This window comes from Lissotriton helveticus, unplaced genomic scaffold (assembly GCF_964261635.1).
Source record: "Lissotriton helveticus unplaced genomic scaffold, aLisHel1.1 SCAFFOLD_404, whole genome shotgun sequence".
NCBI classification, from domain to species: domain Eukaryota; kingdom Metazoa; phylum Chordata; class Amphibia; order Caudata; family Salamandridae; genus Lissotriton; species Lissotriton helveticus.
Genome location: NW_027612035.1, coordinates 675,435 through 699,764, shown reverse-complemented (window position 1 = coordinate 699,764; position 24,330 = coordinate 675,435). Strand labels below are relative to the sequence as shown.

General features: G+C 46.3%; 1 protein-coding gene across 2 annotated transcripts in view; it reads left to right on the top strand.

Annotated features, from left to right (window-relative positions):
* Nucleotides 1-303: 303 nt before the first annotated feature.
* Nucleotides 304-24,330, top strand: part of LOC144807604 (uncharacterized) — a 272,324-nt gene continuing 248,297 nt past the window's right edge. Inside the window, exons 1-2 of one of the 2 annotated variants that reach the window (XM_078673241.1) lie at nt 304-358; nt 17,956-18,125. The gene's annotated coding sequence lies outside the window, so the exon portion shown is untranslated. Of the gene's footprint in view, nt 359-17,955; nt 18,126-24,330 lie in introns of those variants that run through there. The other variant, XR_013606355.1, reaches the window with a different exon arrangement.

Genomic DNA, 24,330 nt, shown 5'->3' with positions numbered 1-24,330 from the left:
AGTTCCACCATCTTTATAAAACAATGTACATATGCAAGCATAGAAGAACTGTATATAGCATTTTCTTACTGTGCTTTCCCGTGTGAGTCTCTGTTGGTCTCTGTGTGTCTGTTGGTCTCTGTGTTTCTGTCTCCCATTCCCTGTAGGGAAAGTATGTAGCTCCTCGTGGAGAAGAGTCGGGCAAGAAGGAGCAAACTTCATTGAATAATTTCTTCGTATGCACTTTTTATCAGTATTACAGGAAATCACAATGATTGATTGTCTCTGTTATATTCTTCTTTCCCACAGGGTCTTCCACTTCAGTCCCCTAGGTGAGCCTCGGCCGCCGTCGTCCCTCGGACATAAGGTAAAGACTCGGGTAAGTGTTTTTGCTTTATGGTTTAGCCAAGGGAGGATGTGAGGGATAAATAATAGCTATGCATAAATGTGAAGGGAGGGGGTAGAGGTTGGAGCAACCAAAAGAAAAAGAGTAGCCGATGTTTTCTGCTCTTGTCTTTGTTTTCCGTCTCACTTATTTCTTTTTCCCTGGGTCCCTTTCACCCCTCATCCTCCCCTCCCATCCCTCTCTTACTCAGCCCCTTTCCAAAAGCCCCGTAGACGCCCACGCACCTGGAAGAGCCACGTCACTCCGGGGCCGTGGCGTGGTGACTCCGCGTCCTTCAGTGAGGTCTGGTCTTCTGCTTCAGCTTTCCCTCCTCCTCCAGGTTCGGGTGTTCTGCTCGCCGGCAAGCTGTGACCTTCCCTGGGCTCCGGTTCTCTCTCTCGGAAGGCTGTTAGTCTTTCTCTGTCTTTCCGGTCTTCCCCTGCTGGTTTCTCCACCTCGCGTTCCCATTCAGCGTGTAGCTGTACCAACTACTGACCAACCTGACGCGCTCTCCACCCCACCTTCTTCAAGCGTGTATCCTCTGATGTCCGTCCTCAGCTCCGGCTTAAAGGGGCCGCCTGCCAATTCCCCTCTTTCCACTTCTTGATGACAGCAAAGCGGACAACTGGTAAAAGGGGACTGTGAATATAGGAGGGGAGAAATATATGAAGGGATGGCATGGCACTCCTTATCCTCTATCCCATCGTCTACCACAGGGGCTACCTGACACACCCCTCCCCCAGACGTTTCCCGTTCGGGGAAATGAGGGATGCGTAAAAGAAAGTCAGCAACTTGGTATGTAGAGTATAAAAGATGACAATGCTAAAACTAGTGCCCATCCTGGAATAAAAGAAGACACTCCCAAAAATAGCTTATCCTAAAAACCCACCTTCCAAAAACAAGATACCAAACAAAAGGAAAATCTTAGGAGCTTCAGGTGATGTCCCTAGTGTCTGATCACTGATGTTTGTTTAGGTTTACAGGAGTCCAGAGGTTACATAGCAAATCTTGTCTATGCATGCAGTGTATTTTTCATTCATTACTTTAGTATTTATGTAATCCACTCATCGCGTGCCAGAAGGTAGATGTATTTGGCTACAGTTGTTTAAATAGCACCAGACTAGATCTGGTCTGTGTCTCCTGCTCCACAGCTTGTACCCGTAAAAGTGCATCAATGTCTCCTTCCCTTGGAAGCAAATCCACTTGTATTCCAGTTTAAGCATATTTATTCTCATAGAATCACTTTCAAAATCCACTGTTCCGCAAGTAAATGTAAATTCAGTCTGCCCAATTCATTTTGGGGGTTCTCCCTTCATCATGGGAAGCACGTGAGGAATCTATGTTGTATGTTGTGTGCGGAAAATAGTGAAATAAGAATTAACTTGCAATGCAATCTAATCCTACATATACATAAATGAATAGTTTACTACATGTCCTGGTAGAGCCTAACCGCATGTCTGCGTTTGTGTTATACCAGGGTCTCCACCTTTTCGATAGTGAGAGCTACTTCTGATCGAGGAGAATCATCCTGATCGACTGCCTTTATCACGTGGCTTAGCTAAGGGTAGATGAATGCCAAGCAACTTAATTGCGCCCCTAGAGCGCCCAGTCCTGCTGCAGTGAGCACATAGCATTTGTGGCACTGGGTTAGGAAAGGTTTACCTGTAGGGACCCTAAGCCTTTGTAGCACTGCTAGGTTTACCTGCGAGACCCCAGGCATTTATAGTACTGGTAGGAACGGTGTATCTGTGGGGTCCCCAGGGACGCGTTATGTTCATTTTATTCTTATTAACGAATCCCATCTGAGAGGTGAGTGTTTCACTGAGGGTTGTGGTCTCTTTCTCATGCAATACATGGGATGGCATTGTTCTCTCTGAGTGAGTGTGAAGACAGAAGACTTCTATTATCGGGTGAGTTGCCCTCCTGTTCATTGGCTCCTGTCCAGATCCTGGCCCTGCTTTAACAATTCAAGATTAATGTTCAGTAGTGGCAGCCACAGTATAAGGACTGTGAGCAAGACCAGCTGTAGAGTTTTCGCTGTCCTAGGAAAAATGTCTCAATGTAAGAAAGGGCCTGTTTTGGACATGGTTAGCCTTCACTTTTTACCTGGAAAATGATATAGTATTTACTGGAAGGGCACAGGGTCCCTGACAACCAGGTCCCCTGAGCCGATCTCCTTCCCTTAAGTATACTTGTCGTTTCCACGGTTGGCACTGCATTAGCTCACATATAAGTCCCTAGTAAAAAAATACCTCTGTTGTTGAAGAGGGTCTGTAAAGGCTGCAGCACAAATTATGCCACCCTAAGGGACCCCTCACCAAGCACATACATACATACTGCCACTGCAGCTGCGTGTCTTGGTGCAGACAAAACTGAAGAGTCGACATGGCACACATCCCTGTATGCGATGCCCATAGGGACTGTCTGAGATATAGGTAAGACACCCCTCTAGCAGGCCTTATAGTGCCCGCTGCTTCAGGGATATCTCCTGCAATGTACTTGTCGATTCCTGGATATTGCAAGTGACCAGGCAAGCTCTATAGTAAGCACATTGCCTGGACACTTGTCATTACGAGTTCCCCAGCCTCATGGAGGTTTCTCCGAAATATGGGATATTTGATACCAAACATCTCAGCATATTAAATCTGCATTGATTGCAGTATCCGATTTATTAAAAATTGATCACAGGGTGCCCCTTAGATCTACCAATCCTTAGTGTGGTCACCGACTGGCCTGAGCCAGCCTGCTACCACCAGACAGTGTTCTGTCCTCATGGAGAGAGTGCCTGTGCACTTTGAGGTTGATAACAATGCCTTTCCTGGGTGGAGGTATTCACACCTCCCCCTGGTCAGGCAGAGCCATCTGTGGCAGGGATTTTCAAAGGCATTGCCGCCTTGGTAATGCGACCCCAGCCTCTTCTGATAGAGGGAGCAAGCGATCATCCTGGCCTCACCCCCTTTTAGGCGCAAGGACAGGTGGGAAACCTTAGATAGAGCAGGAGGTGCGCCACCGCACCCTCTGTCAACTCCACCCCTCAGGTGCTGAAGATGGGAAGATGATGGGACTTATCCAATCAGGGTTAGGACTGTGTCCCCTTCCCACAGGAGGTGGGCATGATAGAGGGAATAGGCACCCCAGGAAAGGGGCCCATTAGCCTGTACCTGTCACTCCCTTGTAACACCCTTAAATCAAGATTTTAGGAGGCATCCCCAGACCCTGAATTTCTGTTCTTGATGACCTAAGAAGAGCCGGGCATTGCAGCCTTCTCTGCTGGTGAGGATCTGTAGAGAACTATTGTGTCGGTCCCAGTCCTACTGGCCTGTCTGCATCCCTGGATGATCCTGAACCAAAAGGCAAGTCATATTGCAGCCCAGCGACCTCCAGAACCTTGCGAGGACTACCTGCCTTCGATAAAGGGCAATCTAGTTTTGTGTAGTGGGATTTGGCCAGGGAGTGTCAGGACAAGCCAAGCTATGTTACTCACTCTATATTTGCAGACTTTGTGTTTTTGGTCTAATCACTCTCACTAATGTGCACCGTATTTTCGGTGTCAACACTATCGATTGAGCACTAGTTCAATAAAAAGAGTTTAAAAAAGTACCTGCGTCTTGGCAAGATAAGCAGTGTGCTGGTCATTTATTCAATCGAGTCTGTTGTTGAGCTCTGAGTTCAAGCTGCCGTTTAATGTAAACAGGGTATCAGTTTATTTAGTTAAATTGGACAAAAATGAGTTCTAATTGCCAACTCCCTGACACCCTGAATGGCCTTAACCCAATCGCCATCTCCAAGCGTGCCTAGATCCCTCTCCTACACAGCTCTCCGTGTCCCCAAGGGAACTGTAGATCAACTTCCTATAGATTGTCCTTCAGTAGGGATGCATCAGGCAACTACCCCCTTCCCGGATGTGACTTTGCAGAGCGTGGCCACCTGCAAATGTCAGAACTGTTTTTAGTCACCTAATTCATACTTTTGTTGTAGGATCGTGAAGGACACAAGTGCCTGCCCCCTTCACACATCGCCCGGCCGTTCTAAGCTAAACAAATCAAATCAAATATTTCTTTATTCAGCACTTAAAAAGATACCATAAAAGTACATAAAAACAGTTAAAAATACATTAAAAAATAGTTCATCCAATACATTTCATTTCATTTTGTCCAAAGTCTCAATTTGCAGGGCATCATATTCAGCTCATCTCTCTTGAGTTCCTTAGCCTCACTGCCATCTTAATAAAACTCATAATACAGGAAAGGGTATATGCATCATTAGCCTTCTGTAAAAACATTAATGCTACCTTAGCATGTTTAACCTTGGCTTGTTTCAGTAATCCCACCAGGAACTTTCGCCTAGGTAATGATTAAAAAGGGCACAACAAAACAAAATGAAGGGTATCCTGCGGAGACCTATTGTCGCAGCCGCAGGTACCCTTCTGCTCGACCGTTAAGGTAAAACCGGGGGATCAGCCAACAGGTGGTGCAACAGGTTAAATCTAAAACGGGTCAAAATAAATCTGTCCTGTGCATTATGGATCAATGAGAGATAGGGTTCCCTTCCACTCTCTGTTTTCAATAATCTATAAGCCACAACTATAGATTTACACTCTTCAGTGGCCGCCCTCCTTGCAATTGTCCGTTCCCCAAACATTTTCTTGACCGTCGTTTTATTCTGGGCAGTAAGGGCTTCAGGTTCCTTGAAGAGGTTCTTACAGCCAATGGCCTCTAGGGTGCGCTTTACATAATTTAGCCAGGGGATAGAGCTCCATTTGTCTCGTTTCAAACAGTCTGTGATAATTTGCCTACTGAGGCCTGCCTCGGGGTTGTACCAGATTTTCACCCAGGCCAAAAGTGGTCTGATCTTGATCTGGTCTTCAATGTAGGGTTCTCCCAGTTCCTCGTGTAAAATGTAGGCAGATGTACTAGATGGGACTTTAAATATCCTTCTGAAGAATTTGTTTTCCTCTGGCTGGACCGGGTATATGTTTACAACACCCCAAACATCCGCCCCATAAGCTCCCTTAGCACAGCATATCGATCTATACAAATTCATCACTTGCTCGGGAGACCATCTTCCCAGCCTTCTCCCATACCCCATTATAGCCACAGATGAGGCCACCAATTTTGCACAGTGTTTGTCCACTAAAGATCTAAACTTTAGAAGCCCGTCAAATAGTACACCTAAATTGGGAAAGGACTGCACCAGACTAATTTTATGGGTTCCTATCGTATAAGAACATTTCTCGTCTGGTCTGGCCCCAGCGAGCATAACATATGATTTGTCCAGATTTGCTGACAAATCAAGTGAGGCCATAAAACTCACAAATCAATCGATGAGCCTCTGTAACCCCGCGTTGTCCGGGCTAATAACATCGCGTCGTCCGCGTAAAGCAGGACGGGGACTGGGCGGGTACCTACTTGCGGGGGGTCCACTCCAAGTTTGCATAAATCCCTATCTAAATTATTAATATAAAGTGAAAACAAAAAAGGAGCTAAAATGCAGCCCTGCGGCACTCCACTAGTGCATGGAAATGGTGAGGTCTTGCTTTCGTCTTGGTTAAAATGGATGGACGCTGTTGTGTTTCAGTACAAAGCCTTTAGGATGTTAACTAAATCCTGATCCACCCCTAGACCTTTCATCGAGGCCCATAGCTTCTCTTTATTCACATGATCGAATGCCGCGGAGAGGTCCATGAACCCCAGGTAGACTGCCTCCTTGCTGGCTATGCTGTACTTAGCGACCAACAAGTAGAGATTCAGGCATTGGTCCGTGGTCGACCTCCCCTCCCTGAACCCATATTGCGTGTCCGTTATTACCCGGTGGGTATCTGCCCATTCAGTCAGGCGATTTAAAACCACCCTACCCAGGACCTTCCCCGTGACATCAATCAAAGATGTCGGGCGATAGCAATTGGGGTCATCTCGATTTCCTTTTTTGAAAATTGGAACTATGGTTGTCGAGGACCAAGAACGTGGCAGACCCGCCTCCACTGCCGCGTTCAGGACCCTCGTGAGAATGGGCGCCCACAGCTCTACTTTACTGAGGTATAGGTCAGGAGGTATTCCATCCGGGCCAGGCGCCTTATTTTTCTAAGCTAATCAATCCCCATTTGGGAGAAGCCCTGCAATCCTCCCACTGCACTTAAGAAATCACCATCATACGGTGGAGTAATTTCAGTCAGCTTACCTTCCCAGCCTAAATAGTTGGTAGCCTCTTTCCACACATTTACCAATATTTGGGTATGAGTAGGCAGGGTGCACTCATACTTTCTTCGATACAGCACCAGGGTGGGGTAACCTCTCTTGCCCATGACCAATCTATCTACCCGGTAAGCAGGATCCTCATGGTCCGCAAAAACCCAGTTGTTGACTGCCACCAGCTGCGTGGCCCAGTAATACTTGTGAATGCTCCGGACCGCCGGTCCACCTTAATAAACTCCCCTCTGCAACTTACTCAGCGTGACGCGCCGCCATCCCACAACAGGAGCCGACGTTCTCAGACTACCTTTTGAAAAAATGTCTGGTGGGATCTTAAAGGACATTTTTTGCCCAATGTACAGGAGACCCTGGTGGGTCATCACTTTAAATAGGGCCACCCGGCCCAGTGAGGAGAGCGGGAGCGCCCGCAAGTGTGGGGCATCCCAGCGAAGACGGTCTCTTTTCGGGAGTATGGTCCTGCCTGTGCTCTCTTGTAATGAACACAACCAAATATTTAAAGCCATGTAGTGCCACTCGAACTGTGCACCTAGACTGCAGCCGCAGGGTCCCTGCAACCATCAGGAATATTAAGGACTTCCTCCAGTTGATCTCCAAGTATTTGAAAAATGTGTAGGATTCGTTCACTCGAGAAGGCTGGTTGCGTGTCATATAACAAAACGTCAGAGTAGACGGAGAGTCTCACATCCCACTCCTGATCAACTGGAATACCCCATATGAGAGGTCCTGGTGAATCCAAACATGTGTGAAGAGCATAGGAGACAAGGAACATCCCTGTCGGACGGCAAAGACTCGGTAGACTGTATTATTGATGCGCATGCTCGCTAGAGGGGCCTCATACAAGAGCTTAACAGCAGCGCCACTGGTTCAGCAAAGGAATCCCATATTGCTTATGGTACTCCATTAAGGTGTCAGAAATTTAAGCGCGTTCCCCGGTGTGGCATAAAGCCCGATTGATCAGGATGAACCACTGTTGCAATTACTGTCCTCAGGCGGATCGCCAGAGTGTTCGCAAGGACCTTAGTCTCAATATTAAGGGGGAGATAGATCTATAAGACCCACACTCAGTTGCTGGTTCGGCCTTTTTGGGATGACCGCCACCTCAGATGTTCCTTGGTCCTCCGGGAGAAACCCTTATTTTCAGGCAGTCTGAAACATACTCTGGAGGTACTCCCTGATTTTATCCATCATGCTTTTATGTAATTATAACGGGAGCTCATCAGGCCCGTTGCTTGCCCTGTTTGCAAAGTTCCTATTGGCTTATTTATTTAGTCTACTCTCAGGTCTTCGTCTAGTGCGTCTAGGTCCTTATTTGTTAGCAATGGCCGGGTCAGGTCTTTCAGGAAGTCAGTCCCAGTATTTCCGTCCCCTTGTTGTCAGTGTCCTCAAGGATCCAGTTCCATCCTTTTTCTTGTCTCTCTAACCATGTAAGCAACTCATTGGCTTTATCACCAACATCATAGAGACAATGCTGGGTAGCCAGCGCATGAGTGCACACTATTTTCCATTAGTGCTCTTAATGTGTGCTGCTTCAGCTGATGGTGCAATGGGAGAGAAACTGATTCCCACTTGCCAACCGAACCTCCAGGAAAGCACATTCCTTGTCCTGAGCCTCGCACTTCAATTTACGTTCCTTCGACATTCTGCCAATAAAGACTTGTGTCTGGCCTAGAATCACTGCCTTGAATTCACCCTATAGTACGCAAGCTGATTCAACAGGCCGCCCGTTCTCCTTAAAATAGAATTCTGCTCTATCTCTCATGCGAGCTTTGAACGTCTTGTCTTTTAAATATCATGGATCAACCCTTGAGGGTAGGATGAAGTCCACAACCGGACCATCGAGTTGCACCTCCACCAGCGAATGGTCTGAGATTCCCCCTGCTAGGTGCGTAGCAGCTCTAAAATCAACTTTATGGACAGTCTGGGTGAAAGGATGGTGCAGGCATGCCAGACTACCATGTGCTGTAGACAGGTGTGTCCGGTTCTGATACCCTCTTCCCCTCTAGGGGCATTTAGGAGTATCATGAATATAGTATAGGTGCAGTTCTGTCACTTCAGTCACCCCAATGCGTATATGCCCCGTCGTAAGCGTCTTATCCTTCCACAGGATGAGTCAGTCTTGTCTAGGTCTCTTTCCTGTTTCCCGGCACTTGAATGGCACGCCCGAACACTCGAGAGAGCAGTGACCCACCTGCAGGCTTTTGTGGAGCGCTTTTGTCCTGGATGTAGGGCTGCAATCTGTAGGGCACTCACTCTGTCTTTTTCTTTGCCTTTGCCTGAAGATCAGCAGTCCTAAGGTAGCAGTCACACCTGGCCTGTCGGTAAGTGCAGCCCCTCTGGAGGCCCGCCGTCAGCAATTGAGCCCACACTGTGGCCGGCTGGACCACAGGCGTAAGCTCAGACAGGGTGTTCGACACTGGAGTAAGTAAGTAAGTAAGTAAGTAAGTTTATTATGCATAGTTAATTAAAACCAGTGCAAAGCGTAGTACAAACAGTAAACATAAAAAAAAAAAAAAAATAGACATTAAAAAATCATTAACATTTGTACATTGTTATCGCCATTGAAAAGCATACACAGAAAAACCCAGTCTGATTAGCAAGGAGCAATTGTCTTTAAGGCGGGGCAGCATATTCCTGTGAGTCCTGTGGGCCGCCTACATGTTGTCTGTGTCAATGTTCGGAAGTTTTTTGTTTTGACAGTTTTTGCTCGATCATTGCAAGGAACTTAACGTATCTGCAATTCAGTTTCGTGTTCGAAGGGTTCAGGCAGGCGAGAAAAGCTTGCCTTCTTGTGCGAGTTCCTAGCTGCTTAAGCTGGGCCTTTAAGAGCTGTTGACGGGCTGGCCGTAGCTCTTCGCAAAGGCAAGTCAGATGAAGTATATTGCCCTTGTCTGTGTTGCAAAACGGACAAACTTCGTGGCCATTTCTCCTGAGCCTAGATACCCCTAGTCTATGTTTCAAGAACTTCAGTTTTGTTGTCTTAGGATAACCCTGGCTGAAGTGAGGTTGTGGTGTCAGCGTTTTATAAGAGTTTAATGACATCCAGGCATGGTTTCTTTTGGCGAATGTGGCCTTGTCCTCTAGTGAGGATAGTGTTTTAACAGTTTTCCAGACTAGTTTTTTAAATGGGTTGTGCCCGAGTTGCATGTCCCAAATCACAGTTAGATTAGTAGCCACCAGAGCAGTCTTCAGGTAGGATCTTGCCTGAGATGTATCCCTATTTTGGATGTCTTGCCATAGCAGCGAGTTTAGAGTGTTGGTGGGGGCCGAGCGGAGTTTGTGGCAGCAGTTGATGTACGCTCCCTGTCTGGCAAGGGCTTGCTTTTGCAATCCAAATTCCAGCCTAAGTTGGGCCGGCGATGTGTAGGACGGAAGGGAAAACATTGTTCTGTAGGCTTTTGTCTGGATTGTGTCCAGGTTCTTGGAGTCTCTCCCACGCAGCGCCTCGCTGCCATAGCAGATAGAGGGGAGTAGCTTAGCCTGGATAACTCTCAGATAGGGGGTTAGAATTGGCCCCGTCAGTTGTTTGGCTATGTTTTTTAGTGTGACGGCGATGCACGCCCCTCTCCTTTTTGCTTCCTGTTTTTGTTGTGCAAAGGTGCCATCTCTGTCGAAGAGAACTCCCAGGTATTTATAAACAAGTGCCGACTCTATTTTTTGACCGCCTAATGCCCATGACTTCTGAGACTTCTTCTTGGTGTTGATCGACATGGTGCGTGTCTTGCTCAGATTTATTTTAAGTTTGTTTTCCGTGGCATAGCTGTGCATTTGGATCAGAAGCTGCTGGAGGCCGATGTAGGTGTGGCTAAGTAGCACAACGTCGTCCGCATACAGCAGGTTGCTCAAAGTTTTCCCCCCCAGCCTCGGGGAGTCGGAGTTGCATATGTTGAGTGTGTCTGATAAGTCTGCCATAAACAGATTGAATAATATTGGGGCAAGCACGCACCCTTGCTTCAGGCCTTTGGTGGTACGAACTTTAGATGACAGGTGTGTGCCGCCTCCTAGCTTCACCTGCACCCAGGTATCAGAGTGTAGAAGCTTCAGCATGCTTAAGATCGGCTGCGGTATTCCCCATTGTGTCAGTTTCCCCCAAAGTCTGCCTCTCTCGATGTTATCAAACGCTGCACTGAAATCGATGTAGCACATGTGCAGCGGCAGTTTTTTTGTTTTTGCTGCGTCGATCATTAGAGAGATGGCCAGAATATTGGTAGCTGTTCCAGTATTTTTCCGGAAACCGGTCTGGTTCAATGGTGTTATCTGATTTGTATCCGCCCATTGCGCAATTTCCTCTAATAGAGTTCCTGCAAAGTATTTTGCCTCGTTATCGAGGAGGGCTACTAGTCGGTAGTTATTAGGGTCCGTTTTGTCGCCTTTTTTGAATATGGGGACAATCGTCGACCCTCTCCAAGATTCTGGGATTTTGTTTAAGAGTCTTACTTCCGCAAATAGCGGTTGCATATTGGTAGCCCATTCTGTGATTTTTTCCTTAAATAGGGCTGGCGGAATACCGTTTGGACCCGGAGCACCTTCCTACCTGCCCTTGCGAATCTGTTTTTTTATGATTGCTGTTTGCTGGTCGGCTGTTGTATCCAAGATGTTTTTGGGTGGGCTTTGCTCTCTCTTGATCAGGGCCTTCAGCGCGAACGTTGTGGAGTTAGGCTCTGTGGTGTTCGTTATTTGCGCTCCTGCGTGTTCCGGCTGGTCATTAAAGTGGCTAGAGATGTAAGTGATCCATGACTCTTCCAGAATATGCGAGCCTAGTTCTTTATGCTGTGGTCGTAGGATCCTGTTTGCTGATTGCCAGAAGCGTGCGCTGTTGCTACTTTTGCTGTCGTGTAGTAATTTTGCCCATGTCTCATTTTCAGCATCTTTCTTTATGTTCCATTTTATGCTTTTGAGCTCAGTTCTTTGTTTCTTCAACACTGTCCGAAGCTGAGTGTTGTCGGGGGCTGATCTTAGCATTCGTAAGGTCGAATTTACTAATCTTTTATGCTGCCTTAATTCTACTCTTGGTCCTTTTTTTAAGTTGGTTTTACTGCTCACATTGTGCAAGTTAGTTTTTGCCGGGGTCTTGGTTGCCAGTTCTTTTAGCAAAGATCCTGTGTATTGCGCCCAGTGTGGGATATGCCCAGCCGAAATTGGCTTGTGTATATTATATCGTTGAAGGGCAGTATCAGCCAGAGTTGTTAGGTTAGACGGTGTGCATTTGATCCTTTTTCGATTGATGGTGTAGATCGCCCCTAGCATTTTGTCTGGCCTAATTGTAATAGGCAGCTTTATTGTCAGGTGGCATTCCTGGGGACGGTGGTCACTTTCTCCCTTGTCCCCCATTCTAAATTCCAAGATGTAGGGGAAGAGTGCTAGACTGGCAAATGTATAGTCCAAGATGGAGCTGGCTGTGTGTGAGTAGAATGTTTCTACTGGAGGACGATCTGTCATGAATCTACCATTTAATGCCCGGAGATTTAAATATTCTAAGTCTTTGAGAAAGGGATTATGTTGGTGCTTTCTCCTGTTTTGCGGGGAGCTTTGTGGTGGTATGGTGTAAATGTTATTCAGAGCCAGGACCTCTTCCTCTGCTGATGAGCCAAGGAGATTTTGGTTGAAGTCCCCTGACAGGAGAAAGAGTGGCTTTTCCATCTGGGAGATATACTCCATGAGTTGATTGGAAATTGTGTTGGAGTCTTTACCTCTGTGTTTAGGGTGGACGTATGCATTGACAAGGCATATCTCTTCTTCTGTGTTACCGAGCTTCAGTTTTATTTTTACTGTTAAGTTTGAGGATGTGGACGAGTTCATGAGAACTGCCGACGATATTGTTGTGTTTGATATGTATGTAGCCAGGCCTCCTGACTGGTGGCCAAATCTATTGGTTCTAACTGCTGCTGTTGAAAAGCCAGTGAAGCCTGTGATGTGTTGTGTAGATGTGAGCCAGGTTTCCTGCAGCATTACTATATCAAATAGAGAGATGTACTTTTGGAAGTCTGGGTCATCCATTTTTGAAGTTAGGCCGTTTATATTCCAAGAACAGATGCCTATGGATGGTGCACTGCCCTTTATTCCATCTCTCATTTGTTGGTGGCATCAGGCCTCTTCAGTACGTATGAAGATCGTTCGAGAGAGAGTTTCTCTTGTTAGTGCTCGATTTTGATGTAGCGCCCTCCCTGTGCTCGCTTCTGTCCATCCCCGAGGGCTGCGTGTGTTTTTAATTGGCGGACTTCCTCTCAGGGGCTTAGTCATGATGGGAGTGCGAATCTGATGGTGCTTTTGCACTGGACTTCTCCCGCTTGATGTGAGTGCTAGTTCAGAGCCCACTAACGCCCTCGGCCTACCTTCTGGACGCTGCCAGTGTATGTTCTCTCTTTTCTTGGGCGAGCTTCCCAAGGCGCCTTTAAGGACGCTAAGGGTATTTGCCTGTCTTGCCTCCAATTTTGAGCTTGTCCTCTTCTGAAAGGGTGACGGGTCGGCTGGTTTTAGTATGGGGTCTAGCTTGATGCCCCAGGTCTTAAATTGCTCTGCTTCCGCTGCAATGGACTCCGCAACATTGTTGGAAGACCAGGTGGTCTTGGTCCCCTCCGGGCTACTTGGATTGGCGGCAGGCAAGAATTCAACCGAGATTAAGTCCTTGGTGCTTATCCCCTCCAGGCTGGGAGTATGTCCCATTAGTTTCAGAATGTTGCCACGGTTGAGCGTGTCATGCTGCCCTTGTGACTTATATTCCGGAAAAAAGACCAACATCTCTGTTGTTTGTTTGGTGCTTCCTCCCTCCTTGTATTGTGAATGATGTACTTGAGCTAATGATGCGTGGCCTGTGTGAGTTTCGCGAGGTACCGAGGTTGAACCTTCACCTGGCATGTTGGCAGTGATGGTTGATGCTTTAAATGAAGTCGTTTGCTTTGATATTATTCGTGTTTCAGATGGCCGTTTTGCTTGGGAACGCTCAGTTTGATTCGAAGCGGAGTGATTGATGAAGTCCGATGTGTCTGTGGCATGGGCTCCGTGAATTTGGCTTAGCGATGGTCCAAGTTTTCCGTTCCTATCCCCCACCTCAACATTTAGCCTGTGAGGGTGGTTGTTAACATTTATTGTTGACGAGTCTTGATTGGTAGTTAATTTTGATGTTCCCCTTTCCATTTGGTGAGGAGACTCCTTGCTTTGCAATGTTGAGACTCCCGCTTGCTCCTCAGAGGCCCTTGCTGTCTTGTTCTTGGCACAGTTTGGTGGTGTGAGGTGATTGATCTTTACTGCCGCCTCTCTTGCTCCGACTATTTGTTCCGACTGGTCTCTTACCCGTGGTCCTTGGGACCCTTGCCCTTCTTGTTTCGGCTGGCTACTGTTTGTTTGGTGCTGCTGCTGATTTGGGCCTAGGGGCGAGTGGTACTCGCTATCTGTTGGGTTGGCATTGTTTGCGTTATCCCAAGATCTCTCCTTTGTGTCATAGAAGATGGGGAAATATTTAGACGTGGATGTTTCAGTTTTTTGCTTGCGCCCTTTTCTTTTTTGTTGACGACGCTGTTTGGCGTTGAGTTTTTGTGAGGGCTCCTGTCCCGTTAGGGTTGTCTCTTCGTTTGCGGGTACGGAGTGGGTGGTTGGCTCTGCTGCGGTTCTGGATGCTTCACTCCTGATGTCTCCTGCTTCAGGGTTAGTGGTGCCCATTTCTTTAATTGCGTTTCCTCTGTGTAGAGACTTTATATCTCCTATTAGGTCAGTTAGCATTGAGGGCAGTGAGGCTTTTGTCTAATGCCTGGCTGCAATTGCAGCTCAGGTAGGTGTTTGATTGTGCTCTCAGAATCAGGTTGTTTAGGTTGCCTAGCTTATCGTCGATGTCAGCTGTAAAGACTGCCAGTTTATTGAGAAGATTGAGTTGAAGCTCCATTTTCTCGGATTGGTATTGCAGGGTATCTACTGCTAGTTGGATTGTATTTAGCAGTGAATTCCACGTTCCGATGTTTTGTTCCTTTCTCCGCTCATTCTCTTTAGAGTCATTGCCAGGCATGTTTGGGTTTTTGGCTGCCGAAGGTGAGTCAGGGGCATGAGTCCCTTTGGGATCAGGTGTATAAGTGGCTAGCCTATCTTCCCATTCTTGTGTGTTGAGATGGGACGCTAGTGCTCTTGCTTCGGCTTTGCTAATGGAGTCGTGAGAACTTACAGCCTCCCCACCAGAGGCTCTTCTTGCTGAGTTTTGGGTTTCCTGATCTGTGGTTGATAGAGCGCGCTCAGCCGTTAGATAAGACTTGATGGGTGTACTATGAGTAAGGCTCTTCAATTGCAAGTCCAGCTCCGAACATGGTGCGGTTTCTTTTGCTGGAACCGATGCTGATGTCTGTAGGCCTGCCCCAGGAGCCCTTTCAGTGGGACAGCTGTCTAGTTTGTCAGCGGGTATTTGGGCTAAAATGAGTTTCTCATTCAGGTTGATTTTGAGGTCATCTAGTGGGGGTGATAAGATGTTTTCCTGACTGCAAAGGACCAAACCAGCTGGGTATGCGTACAGAGTCTTCTGGTTGTAGGCAGCGGAGTTAGAAGACTTCCTTCTTTCACTTGAGGTCTCCAGAGCAGTGCTAGCACTCCCGTGCCCCGCGGTGCTGCCCTGCGCAGGATCCGACAAAGGGCCACCTTGTGTCAACAGGCCTTCGGGTGCAAGCAGTGGTGGCGAAGGGCATGCTGATCCCAAGACAGCCGGAAGCAGTGGTGTTTGCAGACCGGACAGGTGCCTGTTACTCGAGAATATTGCTGCACCCGCATCCTTTAGGAATTCAAACTTTGTAAATATTTTGGGTTGATAGAGTTTTTTGGCGGTTTGTGATGTGCTTGCTGCGGTCTCTGGTATCAAGGCCGTTGCGGATCCTTGCTCTGTTGTATTATAGCTCAGTTCCAGTGCCTGATCTGATGCGGAGAGATTCAGCACCGTGCTGGTAGTCGAGTTTGCGCTCATTTTCCTTTTCTTTTTCTTATGCCCCTTCCCATTTCCCTGTTTTTCGTTCGTTTTTGCTGTAGGCTTTGGTTTGACTACCAGAGACCCCCTGGCCTTGCCTGACCTCATGTCGTTAGTGGCGATGATGGTTGACTCGCTAGTTTTCTGTCCGTGGGTAGGCTGGATGTGAGCTGGCTGCGTTTTGGGTTGAGCAGAGCGGAGCGCGCAAAGGGGCCGCAGGTCAGTCAGACCTAGTCAGACTGCCTGTCAGACCCCCTGGGCTCTTACTTAGCGGCCGCCTCTACCGGCAGCCGCGCTCACGCTTGTAGGTTCGCCCTGTTAGCTTGGACAATTTTAGCCCCAATGTTTACTCCTTGTGTCCTCTGCACATAGGCCTTCCCAGCCAAACCAACCACAGCAGCCTGGGCTTAGCTGTCACACCTGACCAGGCCCTCACACAGGCAGGTTGCCAATACGACTCTGTGCACCCCAAGGACTCCCCCGGAACTCGCAACAGTACTGCTCCCTGATACCAGGCGGAAAGGACAATGCCTGTTGCTGTTGCTGCTGTTGGCTTTAACTAGGCTTTGTCTAGGCTTTGCGCTTCTGCTTTTTCGCTGCTTCCTTCCGCGGGCGGGGGGGTGGACTGCTGGGAGTTAAGTCTAGCCCAGTGCCCAATGCCGCTGATGCAGTACCTGGAAAATGCCGGGCTCCTCTTACTCCACTTGCAGCGTCTCCCTCATTTCGCTGTCTCAGGTCGTGCCTCCCACTGCACCACCTCCTTGTCATGGCTCGGAAGCTGTGCCCGATGTTACCGGTCTCTCCCGCTCTCACGCACTCTCGCACTCCGCCGGCCACCCACGGGTGCAAAGCAGTCCGATGCAGGGCGGGAGGGGGGGGGTCACGCTACCTGCTGGTGCCTTTGCCTGTGCCGGCGTGCCGTGGAGCGATTCTCGCAGCTCACGTTGATGTGCCCCTTACAGCTTCGGGGCACATCTCACGTATATTAGGGAACCAGCAGCGGAGGAATGTGTAAGCAGCTGGGGCTGGGGCAGTTCGGGCGGTTCATAGCGGAGCAGAGCGATTTCTTCAGCGTCCCCCGCTCCCGCTCCTGCTCTGCTTCTGCTGCCGCTGAGGTTCGTCAGGTTTGTGCAAAAAGCAGGACTGGAATCTGCAATGAGGGTTCCACAAGCTACATACACTGGAGTAGTTGTAGTCCCTCATGGGCCTCTGACACAGAGTAGTCAGAAATTCAGCAGCTAAAAGCCCAACACATGCTCTCCAGGAAGCCAGTAGATTCAGACCCTGTTGTGTTAGGAATTTGGCAAATGCAACCTTGAACGGGCCGTTGTCAGCACACAATTGTCCAACTGGGCCTCAACAATTATGTTGTCGTAGAGTTTTATTTTCTGCCTTAAACTGTTGGGAGAGTTTTGGCGGGGCGGGGGGGGGGGTGAAGTTCCTCAGACTAGCTGGTCCTGCTGGATGGCTTTCCCGCCCGCCCTACAGATAACGAGGATGTGTCGGACCGTGCTTCTTCCAGGACAGCCTTGTCCTCCTGCTGGATAGTCAAACTCCCTTCCCTTTCTTACCAGACAGGCAGGCTTCTAGACAGACTTCTAGGCTCTTCAGGACAGATACACAGCTTCTCTATTAAGTAATTCTGCCTGCAGGTGATGTCCCCTCGACTTAGATAGACTGTCAGGCTGGCACCATCCCTGGTGGCACAGCAGGCACCTGAGTTCTTTGTAGAGCACTTTATTCCTTGGTATCAGAGGACTTTGAACTAGGGTATAAAAAACGGATACATGGTCCCACTTGCATACACAACTGGCAGGCAGGAGATGCTGTTTACTCTGTCGTACTCTCACATTGCATTTATGCTACGCACACCAACACCCTAAACACACACTTGATGTTAGTGCAAAGTCTGGGCACAGGCATAGAAATAGAGCATTCCATGGGTGTGTCAGTAGGAAGCCACTCCACTGACCATGATGCAAAGATCACATCAGGCTATTGATCCTTACAACAGGGTGCATTGCCAGCACCGCTCTAGCTGTTAAACCCATGACAGTCCTCTGCCTTAAATGAGGACACACTTGGTGTGACCCTCCAGGTCACAGGACTGGTCCAAGACCTCTCATAGTCCCTTGTTAGAAGTTGCACAGTGCTGGAGTGGCAGCAAAATCTCATGTAATTGTTTTGTGGTAGATTTATCCCAGTAATGTGCAATTACCAGTTTGACTCCATTGACTGGGGTGTTGCCACAAGGAACAGATACTTCTGCCTGTTAAACCGCATGCCACTCATTATTTCATAATGTTTTTGGGCTTTTATTTACCATTCTACACTCTGCACTGTCTGAAAAACAGCTCAACATTTTCATAATAATGCAACTCTGCATTGATTCGGCTTGTAAATTATATTTTTGGAAATTTTCATGTATTAACTATTTAATTTTAATACTATAGGTAATTGAAATTACTGACGAAGAAAGCAAGATTTAGCACCAGGCAACTGAAGTCAGTGCCATAAGAAGGATTATTTTGAAAAACTGAAGGACATCCAGCATTCTACGTTTAATCAATTTCCAAAATCTAGGTGTGGCGAGGAAGTGGGAGCTGAGGAAAGTACTATACCTGTAAGTGAAGTCTCTAATTTAGTATTTCATTATCTGGGTTAATGCAAAGCCATATCTGTGCACAGAATAACGTTCATCTAAAACATCATGTAATTCCGGAGAGGAAGCACACACTGCATAAAAGAAAGTTATAACAAAAGGTTTCCTCTGCAGACCATCAAGGAAAAGACGCTGAGAGAAGACTCCGAAGCTGACACGTTAACAACCGAAAAATTGAAAAATCACCTTTGTTCAACAACCGTTTTAACCAGTTACACAACTTTGAGACTATCTGCCTCTGGGTAGAAAACCACGACCCACTCTGCTCACTCTTGCGAAAACCTTAAAAATTCACCACTTTATTGTGTTCATAACCATCTCAGATTGTTTCCTTTTTATTGTGTACTGTTCTGTAATTCTATCTAAATCGCCTCAACATTATCTGCTGTGCGTGAGTGATATGTAAAACTGTTAAAGGTAAAAATGGATTAAATGAGCACAGTTGCGCTATAGCTAATGTAAATAAATCCTCGTCTTCAGAACTACAAATCTTAACCTTACACCAAACAAAGAAAGGGTAAGAGGAACTAATGTTCTGAGCCTTGTGATCCACAATAGTACTGTGCACGTTCTAACAACCTCAGTTACTGCAATTACGTCAGTGCAAAAAGGTACTTATCAGTTTAATGATTAAATATCAGACTAACACCTTATCACTGCATTGTTAAGAGCCTACACAAATAGATTTGAGAAAATCTTCAGTCACAAAATAAGTTGCTGCCGGATAGGCTATAACCTAAAGACTATTATCTGCTTGAAACATTTCGACAGGTGTTACAGGGCTGCTTCCAGACATATTTTGCTCAATTTAAGTGTTAAGAAGATTACACACCATTTCTTTTAGAGATAGATGCTGAACATTATCTAACCAAGCCTGACTCTAAAATCGGGTTCACTCTTACCGTGGCATATAAGCAAGAGAAAACTAAACGTAGAGATATTAAGTCTAGGTATACACCTTATAAAAACACAGACTGTGAGAACAAATTCAGTGTTCAAAACCGCCTCAATCAAGGCAAAATAACCTAAGTTAGGTAAAAAAGTTACATGTGCCAAAAAAGATACAGCCATGAATCTCATCTCACAATTTTGACAGAATGCACACTGGGGGAAACCACTATGAGTGCGAAGTATGCCAAAAAAGTTTCAGGCGTAAATCTTATCTCACTGAGCATATGAGAATCCACACTGGGGAAAACCACTCTCCGTGCAAAGTATGCCAAAAAAGTTTCAGGCGTAAATCTTATCTCACTGAGCATATGAGAATCCACACTGGGGAAAAACCTTATCAGTGCTCTGAATGCCAGAAAAGTTTTAGAGTCAAACCGAGTCTATATGAACATGCATTAACCCACTCTGTGGAAAAACCTTACCAGTGCTCTGAATGCCAAAAAAGTTTCTGCCGTAAATCTAAACTCACTGAACATATGAGAATCCACTCTGGGGAAAAACCTTATCAGTGCGCTGAATGCCAGAAATATTTCAGTGACAAAAGAGGACTCACTCTACATACAAGGACCCACACTGGGGAAAAACCTTACCAGTGCTCTGAATGCCAGGAATGTTTCAGTGACCAAAGCAGTCTCACTCGGCATATCAGAACCCACACTGGGGAAAAATCTTTTCAGTGCTCTGAATGCCAGGAATGTTTCAGTTTCCAAAGCAGTCTCACTCGGCATATCAGAACCCACACTGGGGAAAAATCTTTTCAGTGCTCTGAATGCCAGGAATGTTTCAGTTTCCAAAGCAGTCTCACTCGGCATATCAGAACCCACACTGGGGAAAAATCTTTTCAGTGCTCTGAATGCCAGAAATGTTTCAGTGACCAAAGTAGTCTAACTCGGCATATAAGAACCCACACTGGGTATAAACCTTTTCAGTGCTCTGAATGCCAGAAATGTTTCAGTTACAAAATCAGACTCACTGAACATACAAGAATTCATACCGGGGAAAACCCTTATCAGTGCTCTGAATGCCCAAAACATTTCAAACTTAAATCACTTCTAACTGCACATTTGAGATTCCACACTGGGGAAAAACCTTATCAGTGCTCTGATTGCCAGGAAAGGTTTTGTAACAAACAAAGTCTTTCTCGACATGCAATAACCCATTCTGTGGAACAACCTTATCAGTGCTCTGAATGCCAGAAATGTTTCAGTATAAAAAGTAGTCTCACACGGCATAGAAAGATCCACACTGGGGAAAAACGTTATCAGTGCACTGAATGCCACAAATGTTTCAGTGAAAAAAACGATCTCAATCGGCACACAAGAACCCACACTAGGGAAAAACCTTATCAGTGCTCTGAATGCCAGAAATGTTTCAGTGAAAAACGCTTTCTCACGGTGCATATAAAAACCCACACTGGGGAAAAACCTTTTCAGTGCTCTGAATGCCAGAAATGTTTCAGTGAAAAACGCTTTCTCACGGTGCATATAAAAACCCACACTGGGGAAAAACCTTTTCAATGCTCTGAATGCCAGAAAAATTTCCGAGACAGAAGACGTCTTTCTCAACATACAATAACCCACACAGGGGAACAACCTTATCAGTGCTCTGAATGTCAGAAATGTTTCACAAACAAATTCAGTCTCACTCAGCATATAAGAACCCACACTGGGGAAAAACCTTATCAGTGCTCTGAATGCCCAAAAGATTTCAGAATTAAATCACTTCTAACTGCACATGTGAGATTCCACACTGGGGAAAAACCTTATCAGTGCTCTGAATGCCAGAAATGTTTCAGTGACAAAATGAGACTCACTAAACATACAAGGACCCACACTTGGGTAAAATGTTATCAGTGCACTGAATGCGACAAATGTTTCAGTGAAAAAAGCAGTCTCACTCAGCATATAAGAACCCACACTGGGGAAAAACCTTATCAGTGCTCTGAATGCCACAAATGTTTCAGTCAAAAAATCAATCTCATTCATCATATAAGAACCCACACTGGGGAAAAACCTTTTCAGTGCTCTGAATGCCACAAATGTTTCAATGCAAAAAACAGTCTCACTTACCATATAAGAATCCACACTGGGGAAAAACCATATCAGTGCTCCGAATGCCAAAAATGTTTCAGCCAAAAATCTCATCTCACTGAACATGTGAGAATCCACACTGGTGAAAAAAAATATCAGTGCTCTAAATGTCAGAAAAGATTCAGAGGTAGAGATGGTTACAAGCGCCATAAGAAAACACACTGTCAAAATAATTCAGTGCTCCGAATGCCAGAAAAGCTTCAATTTTAAACTCAATCTCACTCTACATGAGCAGACGCACCCAGGGGAAAAACATCACCAATGCCGTGAAAGCCAGAAATTCCTGTTTGATAGGCACAGCCTCACTAACCATAAGCGACTCCATACTGTTGAAAAACCTTATGAGTTCTCTGAATGCCAGAAAATCTGCAGAGAAAAACGATATCTCACCATGAGAAACTCCACCCTGGAGAAAGTCCTTGTGCCATAAAAGCTTGTATCTGAAAGACAGTGTTATGCTTCATGAGAGATCCCACTCTGGGGAAAAACCTTATGAGTGCTCGAAATGCAAGCAAAGTTTTGGTTACAAATTACTTCTCACTTGACATGAGCGAACTCACATGTGAGAAAAAAGCCTTATGTGTGTTCTGAATGTCAGATAAGGTTTACTCATGAATACAATGTCACTTCACATGAGAGAATTCACACTGGTCTAAAGCCTTAAACAGGAGGGGGAAGCCAGAACGTAATACTCAGAAAGGAGATCTCACTAAACATGAGAAATGCATCCACACCAGGTGAAAAGTAAGGCGTATCTTGAGTTGCAGAAAAGCTTCTAACAACCTGACTTTACATGAGAGAGCACATATTATAGTTGCAATAGGATTCATCAAGAAACTCTTGCAGGATAACTAAGGCTGCCCGCATGCAACCTCCAAAGAAATTTCTGGCCTGGAAATATTTTTAATTGCAACAGTATCCACAATTTGAGTATCTGAAAGTTAAAAACTCTCAAGGTCTTTGCTTTACACAGAGAAGTGTTAGTGCTTGCAAAAATCAACTAATTGTCAAAAAAATCACAATAATAATGTCTTAAATTTTACTCCACCCAAAAGGTTTCTACTCACCCTTGTTTCCTAACATATGACTGATATCTATATTTTCATGATAAGATTAAGCCTAGGCGGAGTTCCTCAGTGAAGAACTCCGCGAAGTGACAAGAAAACTCTGGCGGTCTACGTGGAGTTCCGCAAGCAGCGGAGTGCGTAAGGGTCATACTGTTCGTGGTGATTTTGATCTCCTGGTGTTTGTCCCGCCCTGTAAAAATAATCGTAAATAGCACCTTGTGCCGTACAAGAGGGTGCAGCTACTTCTAGTCGAGCGGCAGCTTTGTCAATGCGAAGGAAGGTTTCTCAACGCGAGGTGGTTGTGACCTGCCGCGACCACTCACATTGAGAAATCCGACGACCCGCTTAGAGAAATCGCGCAAGGAGGTTGATTTTGCTCACCAACTAGACGTTGGCGAGCGTGAGCAAGGAAAAATCTCATCAGGAGGTGGATTTTCCCTGCTCCGGCACATGACGTTGAAGAGCGCGAGCGTAGAAAAAAACCTTGCTACGCTCCATGGAGCAAAGTTTTTAGGAACTATGCGAGCTCCGCTGAGTACAGAAAACTCCACGAGCAAAGTTCACCACCCAGAATGAGATAATATACGACAGCAGGAAAACATAACAAACCAGTTACTTGCCTTCGATAACGCTCTTTCTGGTGGATACTCCTTTACCTGCGGATTCCTTACCTTGTGAATATTCCCCACACGTCAGACTGGATCCTCAAACTTTAAAGCAGTCCTCCTGCTTGCAGTAGGAGACATCATGCATCTCAGTGTTGACATCATCCTGCTCCAGAAGTGACAAGCGTAGACGCATAGAAGCACTTCCCATGTGCACTGTGAACAACTACAGAGGTCTATGAGTTCATTATCTCACAGGTCTGTATCACATACGCAGGCCCTGGGCAGATATTAATTCAGCGTTTTTATCATGGTTAGAATTCAGATGAGGCCTTTTCATTTCCAAAAATTGTAATTGTATTCTCAGCAATAAGTGTATATATAAATCGTTGAGTGATGACTGCGCAGTGCTCAAGATGAAAGAGATATGATGATAAAACCGTCCGATCCACATTTTGTACACAAAATCAGGGCTGTAAATACTTTCGTACAATACAAATTAAGCAAAGGCTATTCTTAGAAGACATCATTTATATGAAATAGTCCCTGTATAGTCAAAGTTTCGACCGTTCCAGTTAATTACCGTGGTCTCATCAGGACAGTAGATCGCCGCCTCTCCAATATGCTTCTCAACTATATTCAATACAACCCAGTAAGGATTCTTCTGTATCTCGGGGCAGCGTACCTGGGAGGAAGTCAAATTCAACTAATCAGTTCCAGGTCCTGTTCGCCGGACCAAACAACTGCAGCCAGTAAATCCTCGGCTTGCTGTCAAACAAGTTTGTGTGATACTTCCTGCTGAGACCACCGTCATTGACTGTCTGTCTGTGAGAAGCTGCACCAGCCCTCCTGTGATGGTGGGCCGGAAGACCTTCATCGCCAAGTGAAATGCTCGCAACTCCAACAGCTTGATGTGGAGTTGGGTCTCTGCCGGTGATCAGGGTTCCCTAATCTATGTCTCCCATATGGCCTTCCCATCCCAGAAGTGATACATCCGTCTCCACTGTTAAGTCTGGGTGGAATAGAGAGAGGGGTCTGCCACTGGCACAATCTAATTCACTGGAGAAAATGTTGGATACTGCCTACAATAAGGTGAGTCAGTGTCTGGAAGGACACAAAGAGGTTTTGCGGCTGTGCCAGCTGTAGCAGCAGGTCACTCAGTGGCATGATGTCCTCGACGTTGCCTTTGTGTGCCATGGCCATGAAAGAACTGTGAGACCTGCTGGGTTTGCAGCAGGGTCTGGCGCTGGCAGTGTTGAAAAACACTACTGTAGCCAAAAGGGGACAAGATATGTGATGAAATTGCGTGGCGGAGGCAGACAGACCCAAGTAATCTGTCTGGGGCCTAGTCCATTTTCTTGCTTAAAAGGTGAGAGCCATCGAATAGCTTGTCCATTAACGAAGCTTAGGTATCTTTAGAAACATGTCCTCAGGAAGCCTGCAATGTAAATCC